A 9091-nucleotide genomic window follows, 5' to 3' on the forward strand; every position below is an offset into this window, starting at 1 on the left:
ACCACATGGGACAGCCCAGCCATCCATGTTAGAACTGATGCCATTCTCCCTGGGGAAGAGTCACTGATTCTTCCACTCAACACATTGAGCATCTACTGTGTACACAGCTCTGTGTGAAGTACTGTTTACTTGAATCAGCAGAAGGGCTCAAATGTCAGGAGGTGATGAGTTATATTTACATATGAGAATACAAAAAGATGAACAGGATAGAAATAGTCTCTAGTCCTACCCACATAGAACCTACAGGCTAGTGAGCAAAACACTTATGTAAATATGTAATTGCAATGCAGTGTGTAAGTTCCGTAGCATCGGGTGGCACGGGAACTGAGGAAGGGCAGGGCAGGGACAGAGCTCCAGAGGAAATGACCTGAGGAGTGAGTAGGAGGGAGCCAGGCAATGTGGGAAAAGAAGAGCATTCAGATAGCAGGACCATCCAGTGCAAAGGGCCGAGGGCCAGACGGCTGATACTCAGCATGGGAGAAATGAAGAGTGAAGAGGGAGCTCGTGAGAGATGAGGTTGGGGCAGGCCAGGAATAGCTCTTGGGGCCAAGTGCGGTGGCTCATGCTTGTAATCCCAACACTTTGGGAAGCTGAGATGGGCGGATCATGAGGTCAGGAGTTCAAGACCAGCCTGGTCAATATGGTGAAACCCCATCTCTACTGAAAATACAAAAATTAGCTGGGTATGGTGGTGGGAGGCTGTAATCCCAGCTACTTGGGAGGCTGAGGTAGGAGAATCGCTTGAACCTGGGAGGCGGAGGTTGCAGTGAGCCAAGATTGTGCCACTGCATTCCAGCCTGGGCGACAGAGCTAGAATCTGTCTCAAAAAAAAAAAAAAAAAAAAAAAAAAAAAAAAAAAAAAGCTCTTGGGGCCTTTGAACAATCTCAAACAAGCAAGTGGTGGGACCAAAATTTCTTTGTGAAATTGCACGTGGAGGCTGGGTGCGGTGACTCACACTTGCAATCCCAGCACTTTGGGAGGCCGAGGCAGGCAGATCACTTGAGGTCAGGAGTTCAAGACCAGCCTGGCCAACATGGTGAAACCCTGTGTCTACTAAAATTGCGCGCGCACACACACACACACACACAATAGCTAGGCATGGTGGTGGGTGCCTTTAATCCCGGCTACTTGTGAAGCTGAGGCAGGAGAATCATTTGAACCTGGGAGACAGAGGTTGCAGTGAGCCGAGATCGTGCCATTGCACTCCAGCCTGGGCGACAGAGGTAGACTCTGTCTCAAAAGAAAAAAAAAGAAAGAAAGAAATTGCACACGGAGCTGCATGGAGATGTTTGGGGAAAGAGCAGGCTTAGAGGCAGGAAGATCATTTAGAATAGGCAGCAATCTATTCTAGAGGCAGCAGTCACAATGAGGAATGAAGGAGGCCTGAGCTAGAGAAGTGGACAGGCTAGCAAGAGATGAATAGGGTCTGGGGTTAGGGAGAGAGGAAATGTAAGGCAGGCGCTCAGATCTGGCACCTGATCAGTGACACCCAGGACAGGAAATGGAGGAGGGAGAGGAGCAGGCTGGGAACAGGACAAGAGAAAAGAATGAGTCTCAGCATCTAGGCTTTGACTGAAGTTACAGGTTTCATCCATTTATTTATTTATTTATTTATTTATTTATTTATTTATTTATCTGACAGGGTCTCACCGTGTCACCCAGGCTAGAGTGCAGTGGCATCTGGCTCACAAGCAGCCTTGACCTCCAGGGTTCAGGTCCCATCTCAGCCTCCCAAGTAGCTGGGACCACAGGCATGAGCCACCATGCCTGGCTCATTTTTGTATTTTTTGTAGAGACCAGGGTCTCACTATGTCGCACAGGCTCGTCTGGAACTCCTGGAATCAAGTGAACCTCCTACCTCTGCCTCCCAAAGTGTTGGGATTAAAGGCCACCATACCCAGCCTCATCCACTTTGTTATTCAACAGATAGTGAATCCTCCTCTGTGCCGAGTCCTGGAATTATGGTTTCAGGATTCATTGGCACAACAGTTGGCAACTGAAATTAGGGGTATAGACAGGTCACCTAGGAAGAGTGTGTAAAATGAGAAGAAAAGAGGGCCCAGAACAGATTGTTCAGGTACTATTTGTTGTTGTTGTTGCTGTTGTTGTTTGAGACAGAGTCTGGCTCTGTCAGCCAGGCTGGAGTGCAGCGGTGCAATCTCAGCTCACTGCAACCTCTGCCTCCCAGGTTCAAGCAATTGTCCTGCCTCAGCCTCCCGAGTAGCTGGGACTACAGGCATGTGCCACCACCCCTGGTTAATTTTTGTATTTTTAGTACAAACGGTATTTCACCATGTTGGTCAGGCTGGTCTCAAATTCCTGACCTCAGGTGATCTGCCCACTTTGGCCTCCCAAAATGCTGGGATTACAGGTGTGAGCCACCACACCCAGCCTGTTGTTTGTTTTTTAAGGGAGGACAGAAGAGGAGGAACCAGCCAGGCAACAAGACACAATGGAGCCAGAGCAGTTGGAAGAAACCAGGAGAGTGATGTCCCTAAAGCCAGTTTTTTGTTTGTTTTTGAGATGGATGTAGCCCAGGCTGAAGTGTAATGGTGCGATCCCGGCTCACTGCAACTTCTGCCTCCTGGGTTCAAGCGATTCTCCTGCCTCAGCCTCCCAAGTAGCTGGGATTATAGGCATCTGCCATCATGCCCAGCTATTTTTATTTGTTTGTTTGTTTGTTTTTGAGACAGAGTCTCGCTCTGTCATCCAGGCTGGAGTGCAGTGGCACAATCTCCGCTCACTGTAAGCTCTGCCTCCTGGGTTCACGCCATTCTCCTGCCTCAGCCTCCCGAGTAGCTGGGACTATAGGTGCCCGCCACCACGCCCAGTTAATTTTTGTATTTTTAGTAGAGACGGGGTTTCACCTTGTTAGCCAGGATGGTCTCAATCTCCTGACCTCGTGATCCACCCGCCTCGGCCTCCCAAAGTGCTGGGATTACAGGCGTGAGCCACTGCGCCAGGCCTGTTTGTTTGTTTTTTGAGATGGAGTTTTGCTTTTGTTGCCCAGGCTGGAGTGCAATGGCGTGATCTCGGCTCACTGCAATATCTGCCTCCTGGGTTCAAGCGATTCTCCTGCCTCAGCCTCCCAAGTAGCTGGGATTACAGGCATGTGCCACCATGCCCAGCTAATTTTTGTATTTTTAGTAGATACGGGGTTTCACCTTGTTGGTCAGGCTGGTCTCGAACTCCTGACCTCAGGTGATCCACCCACCTCGGCCTCCCACAGTACTGGGATTACAGGCATGAACCATCGCACCCGGCCTAATTTTGTATTTTTAGTACAGATGGGGTTTCACCATGTTGGCCAGGCTGATCTCTAACTCCTGACCTTAGGTGATCCGCCCACCTCAGCCTCCTGAACTGCTGGGATTACAGGCGTAAGCCACCGTGCCCAGCCCCTAAACCCAGTTCAGATGACCCTGAAGACAGGGTCCTCAGAAGCCTAGGGTGTCACACGTGTCCATGCTTCCAAGGCCACCAGTAAGATAAGGCCTTAGGTGCATCATTGCTAGTCTGTCATAGAGCAATTCAAGGGTTTGGGTTGGGGTTGAGGCAAGACCAAGGAGAGATGGGCAGCGGGAGGGATAAGTGGAGATAAAAGTGTCCTTCAAGAGGACTGGTTGTGAAGAGGAGAGAGAAGGTGAGAGGTGAAGAAAGGACAAGGGGTGTAGGGAGCTTCCCCAGCAAAAGCTGAAAGACCTGACCAGGATTCAATGCTCATGCAAAATGCCAGCTGAAAAGGGGAGGCTGAATACACAGGAAGGGAGATAGACCATTAGGCAGGTTTTCTCCAAAAACCTCATGATGCATAACTAAGATTGGAGTTTGAGAATTGGAGGATAGAGAATTTAAGTTTGATATAAAGAAAAAATAAGGAACTAAAGAACAGAACTGTGAATCAGTGGAAAGGTATTTGCAGACCAAGGTGGGACCACTGGTACTTGTGAATACTGTAGAAACAGATCCTAGCTCTATATACAGGTTGGACAAAATGAGGGCTGAAGTGCCTTTCAAATATTTAAATTCTTGATCCCATCCCACATTTTTTTTTTTTTTTTTTTTTTTTTTGAGACGGAGTCTCACGCTGTTGCCCAGGCTGGAGTGCAGTGGCGCGATCTCGGCTCACTGCAAGCTCCGCCTCCCAGGTTCCCGCCATTCTCCTGCCTCAGTCTCCTGAGTAGCTGGGACTACAGGCGCCCGCCACCGCGCCCGGCTAATTTTTTGTATTTTTAGTAGAGACGGGGTTTCACTGTGGTCTCGATCTCCTGACCTTGTGATCCGCCCGCCTCGGCCTCCCAAAGTGCTGGGATTACAGGCTTGAGCCACCGCGCCCGGCCCCCATCCCACATTTTATTTTATGGTGAAGGGGTGCACAATTTACAAATGAACTATGCATTTCTGAGAATAAAGTTCTCCTCATTATTTCATTCAAGGTCCCTAAATACCCACTGTGTTACAAGCACTGGGTTGGGACACAGCAGATCTGAGTTCTATACACCAATCCTTTTCCAGTTAATGTCAGTTATTTAAATGGATCAGGTCAAGTGCGATAGTGCGCACCTGTAATCTTAGCTACTCAAGAGGCTAAAGTGGGAGGATGGCTTGAGGCCAGGAATTGGAGGCTGCAGTATGCTATAATCACACCTGTGAATAGCCACTGCACTCCAGCCTAGACAATGTGGCAAGATCCCATCTCTAAAAATAAAAATAAAAGTAAACAATTTTAAAAGGGGTTTCACTTTGTTGGTCAGGCTCACATCTGTAATTTCAGCACCTTGAGACGCCACATCTGTGCATAGTGGCTCACACCTGTAATTTCAGCACTTTGAGAGGCCAAGGCTGGAGGATTTTTTGAGGCCAGGAGTTTGAGAACAGCCTGGGCAACAAAGTAAGACCCCCATGTCTACAAAAAAAAATTAAAAATTAGCTGGGTATGGTAGCATGTACCTGTAGTCCCAGTTTCTTGGGTGGCTGAGGCAGAAGGATCCCTTGAACCCGGGAGATCAAGGTTACAGTGAGCTGTGATCACACCTCTGCACTCCAGCCTGGGCAACAGACTGAGACCCTGTCTCCTAAAAAACATAAAAAATAAAAAATGGGATCAATTTCTGTATAAGTCATTGTTTGCACTCACCTTGTTGGTAAACTGGAAGCGGCTGTGGCTGGAGGAGAGTTGAGGCATGTTATCTTGGTATTGCTGAATGCTGCAGTTAGCAGTGGAGAGGATCTCCGCTTCATTCCTTCTTTACCATCTCAAGAGCTCCTGAGAAAGCTGGAGGTTTGGCCAGGGACGGTGGCTCACGCCTGTAATCCCAGCATTTTGGGAGGCTGAGGCGGGCAGATCACTTGAGGCCAGGAGTTCGGGACCAGCCTGGCCAACATGGTGAAACCCTGTCTCTACTAAAAATACAAAAATTAGCTAGGCATGGCAGTGTGCACCTGTAGTCCCAGCTATGCGGGAGGCTGAGGCTCGAGAATCTCTTGAACCAGGAGGTGGAGGCCGCAGTGAGCCAAGGTTGTGCCACTGCACTCCAGTCTGAGCGAGAGAGTGAGACTCCATCTACAAACAAACAAACCAAAAAAAAAAAAAAGGAAAAAGAAGAAAGGTGGAAGTTTTTGGAACATTCTTAGAGTGCAGTATTTGTTTCTAAGTCTTGGGGGGCTGTAGAGATGGGGCAGAGGCAGGTGGTTCTTCCATTCTACCCCGAACCCCACTGGACTCAGACTCTCAGGGACACACTATAATGACTGCTAACTTTGGTAGCACCTGCACCTAGTGTGGCATCCTAATTCTTCCATGAAGCCCAGGGACAACACTGTAAAATGAGCATATGATCTTTTACTTCTCACTTAATTCATTGTGTCATTCCATTGGTTTGTGAATTGTGTCAATAGACAAATGTTTGGACTGTGGGTGTATGGAAATACATCCAGCCCTTCTACATTAATTCTTATGAAAAAAATCTTTTATTCACCTTTTTTACTGTAAGACGAATTTCCCAGTAATGTAAACTTGATGCAAATAAATGCTGTAACGGTTGTGCCAAAAGTTGCAATTAATAAACCCAGGGTCTTGTTCTTCTTCTCAACCCAATTCTAAAATGAGGGTTTTCTCTAAGATGCAAATTTTAACACACACGAATAATCTTCTTATATAAGGTTGATGGTTTCGCTAATACAAAACTTTTAACAGTTTGGATATAAAGTGGCTGTACTAGGATGTATTCAATTTCATAAAGTTCTCCACAGCTTGTAGCCTCATTAGAAACAAAACTCAGTCTCAAAAAACCCTCAGAAAACTAGGAATAGAGGGAACTTCCTGAATTTGATTAAGAGCATCTACAAAACCCTGCATTTAATACTATACTCAATGGTGAAAAATGGAATGCTTTCTTTCTAAGATTGGGAACAAGGCAAGGATGTCCACTCTCGCCACTCTTATTCAACATAGAGCTGAACATTCTAGGCAGTGTAATAGGCAAGAAAGAAAAGAAAAGGCACACATTTCAGAAAGGCAAAAATAAAATGGTCTGTATTTGCAGATGATACAGTGATGTAGTAGAAAGTCCCAAAGAATCCACACGCACACACACACACAAAATTCCTAGAATCTATATACTGATGAACACATGGAAACCAAAATTAAAAATAAAATACCATTTATAATCACTCAAACCATGGAATATTTGGGTGGAAATCTAACAAAACATGTATAGGGTTTCTATGCTGAAAACTATAAAATGCTGATGAGGGAAATCAAAGAATATCTAAATAAACTGAGTAAAACTGTGTTCATGGGTTGGAAGACTAAACCTAGTAAAGTTGTCAATTATTCCCATACTGGCACACTTTCTATCAAAATTCCAACAAAATCTATTTTTTGCAAATATTGACAAAACTTTTCTAAAATGTATGTGGAAAGGCAAAGGAACTAGAATAGCTAGAATAATTTTAGATAGTTTATTAAAATTTAGCTAATTTTAGAGAAAAATCAGTCTACCTAATTTCAAAACCTGTTATGTGGTCACAGTAATAAAGCAGTGTGGTTCTGGCCCAGGAATAGCACATAGATCAATGGAACAGAACACAGAACTCGGAAATAGTTCCACACAACTATTTTTGACAGCTGATTTTTGACAAAGGTGCAAAAGCAATCAATGGAGACAAGTCTTTTCAACAAATGGTGCTGAAGCAACTGGACATCTGTAGGCCCCCAAATCAACCAAACAACAAAACCTTGACGTAAGTCTTACATATTGTACAAAAATTTCCTTAAAATGGACCTCAGCGCCGGACGTGGTGGCTCACGCCTGTCATCCTAGCACTTTAGGAGGCCAAGGCAGGAGGATCACTTGGGGCCAGAAGTTTGAGACCAACATGGCAAGACCTTGTCTCTACAAAAAATACAGAACTCTGCTGAGCATTGTGGAGCACACCTGTAGTCCCCACTATGACAGAGGTTGTGGCGGAAGGATCGCTGGAGCTTGGGTGATGGAGGCTGCAGCAAGCTATTACTGCCTCACTGCCTCACTGCACTCCAGCCTGAGTGACAGAGCAAAATCCTGTCTCAAAAAAAGAAAAAAAAAAAGACCTCAGACTAAAATGTAAACATAAGACCATAAGACTATGTGCTCACTTTGGTGACACATAAACCAAAGCTGGAATGATACAGAGAAGATTAGCATGGCCCCATGTAAGGATGATATAAAAATTTGTGAAGCATTTCATATTTTAAAAACAATTCTATAAACATTTTAGAAAAAAAAAAAAAGCATAGGAGAAAACATTTGGGATCTAGAGTGAGGCAAAGAGCTCTTAAACTTAGCCCCCAAAACATGATTCATAAAAGGAAACATTTATATATTGGACTTGGTCAAAATTAAAAGCTTTTGCTCTGCAAAAGACCTTGTAAAGAGGATAAAAAGACAAGCTACAGCTACAGACTGGGAGAAAAGATTTGCAAACCACATACCTGACAAAAAGACTAGTATCTAGAAATATGAAGTACTCTCAAAACTCAACAGCAAAAAAACAAGAATAGAATTAGAAAATGGGCAAAAGACATGAAGAGATTCCACTGAAGAGGATATACAGAAGGCAAATAAGCACACGAAAAGATGTTCAACATTATTATTAGCCATTTGGGAAATGCAAATTAAAACCACAATGAGATATCACTGCACTCCTCTCAGAATGGAGAAAATGAAAAATAGCGACAACACCAAATGCTAGTGAGAATGCAGAGAAACTGGATCAATTATGTATTTCTGGTGAGAATGTAAAATCATACAGCCACTCTGGAAAACAGTGTGGCAGTTTCCTGTAAAAATGAAACATGTGCCAGGCGCGGTGGTTCACGCCTGTAATCCCAGCATGTGGGAGGCCGAGGTGGGTGGACCACTTAAGGTCAGGAGTTCGAGACCAGCCTGACCAACATGGTGAAACCCATCTCTACTAAAAATACAAAAATAAGCCGGGCATGGTGGTGCATGCCTGTAATCTCAGCTACTCGGGAGGCTGAGGCAGGAGAATCGCTTGAAACCAGGAGACAGAAGTTGTGGTGACTGAGATTGCACCACTGCATGCCAGCCTAGGCGACAGAGCAAGACTCCATCTCAAAATAAAATAAAATAAAATAAAATAAAAAATAAATAAAAAGGAACACACTACCCATACACAAAACAACCAGGATGAATCTCCAGGGAGTCATGCTGAGGGAAAAAACCAGCTGCCAAAGGTTATAGAACTGCATTGTTCTGTTTATTAAAAACCCTCTTAAGCCGGGCGCGGTGGCTCAAGCCTGTAATCCCAGCACTTTGGGAGGCCGAGACGGGCGGATCACGAGGTCAGGAGATCGAGACCATCCTGGCTAACACAGTGAAACCCTGTCTCTACTAAAAATACAAAAACTTAGCCGGGCGAGGTGGCGGGCGCCTGTAGTCCCAGCTACTCGGGAGGCTGAGGCAGGAGAATGGCGTGAACCCGGGAGGCGGAGCTTGCAGTGAGCTGAGATCCGGCCACTGCACTCCAGCCTGGGTGACAGAGCAAGACTCCGTCTCAAAAAAAAAAAAAAAAAAAAAAAAAAAA

The 9091-nt window shown here is 45.4% G+C and overlaps 1 non-coding gene across 1 annotated transcript; it reads left to right on the top strand.

Moving 5' to 3' along the window:
* The first annotated feature begins 7632 nt into the window (after positions 1-7632).
* LOC112425846 (U6 spliceosomal RNA) lies at positions 7633-7738 on the top strand. Its single transcript, XR_003017002.1, has one exon. It is a non-coding gene; the product is annotated as a U6 spliceosomal RNA (small nuclear RNA).
* Positions 7739-9091: the final 1353 nt, after the last annotated feature.

This window comes from Macaca nemestrina, chromosome 14 (assembly GCF_043159975.1).
Source record: "Macaca nemestrina isolate mMacNem1 chromosome 14, mMacNem.hap1, whole genome shotgun sequence".
NCBI classification, from domain to species: domain Eukaryota; kingdom Metazoa; phylum Chordata; class Mammalia; order Primates; family Cercopithecidae; genus Macaca; species Macaca nemestrina.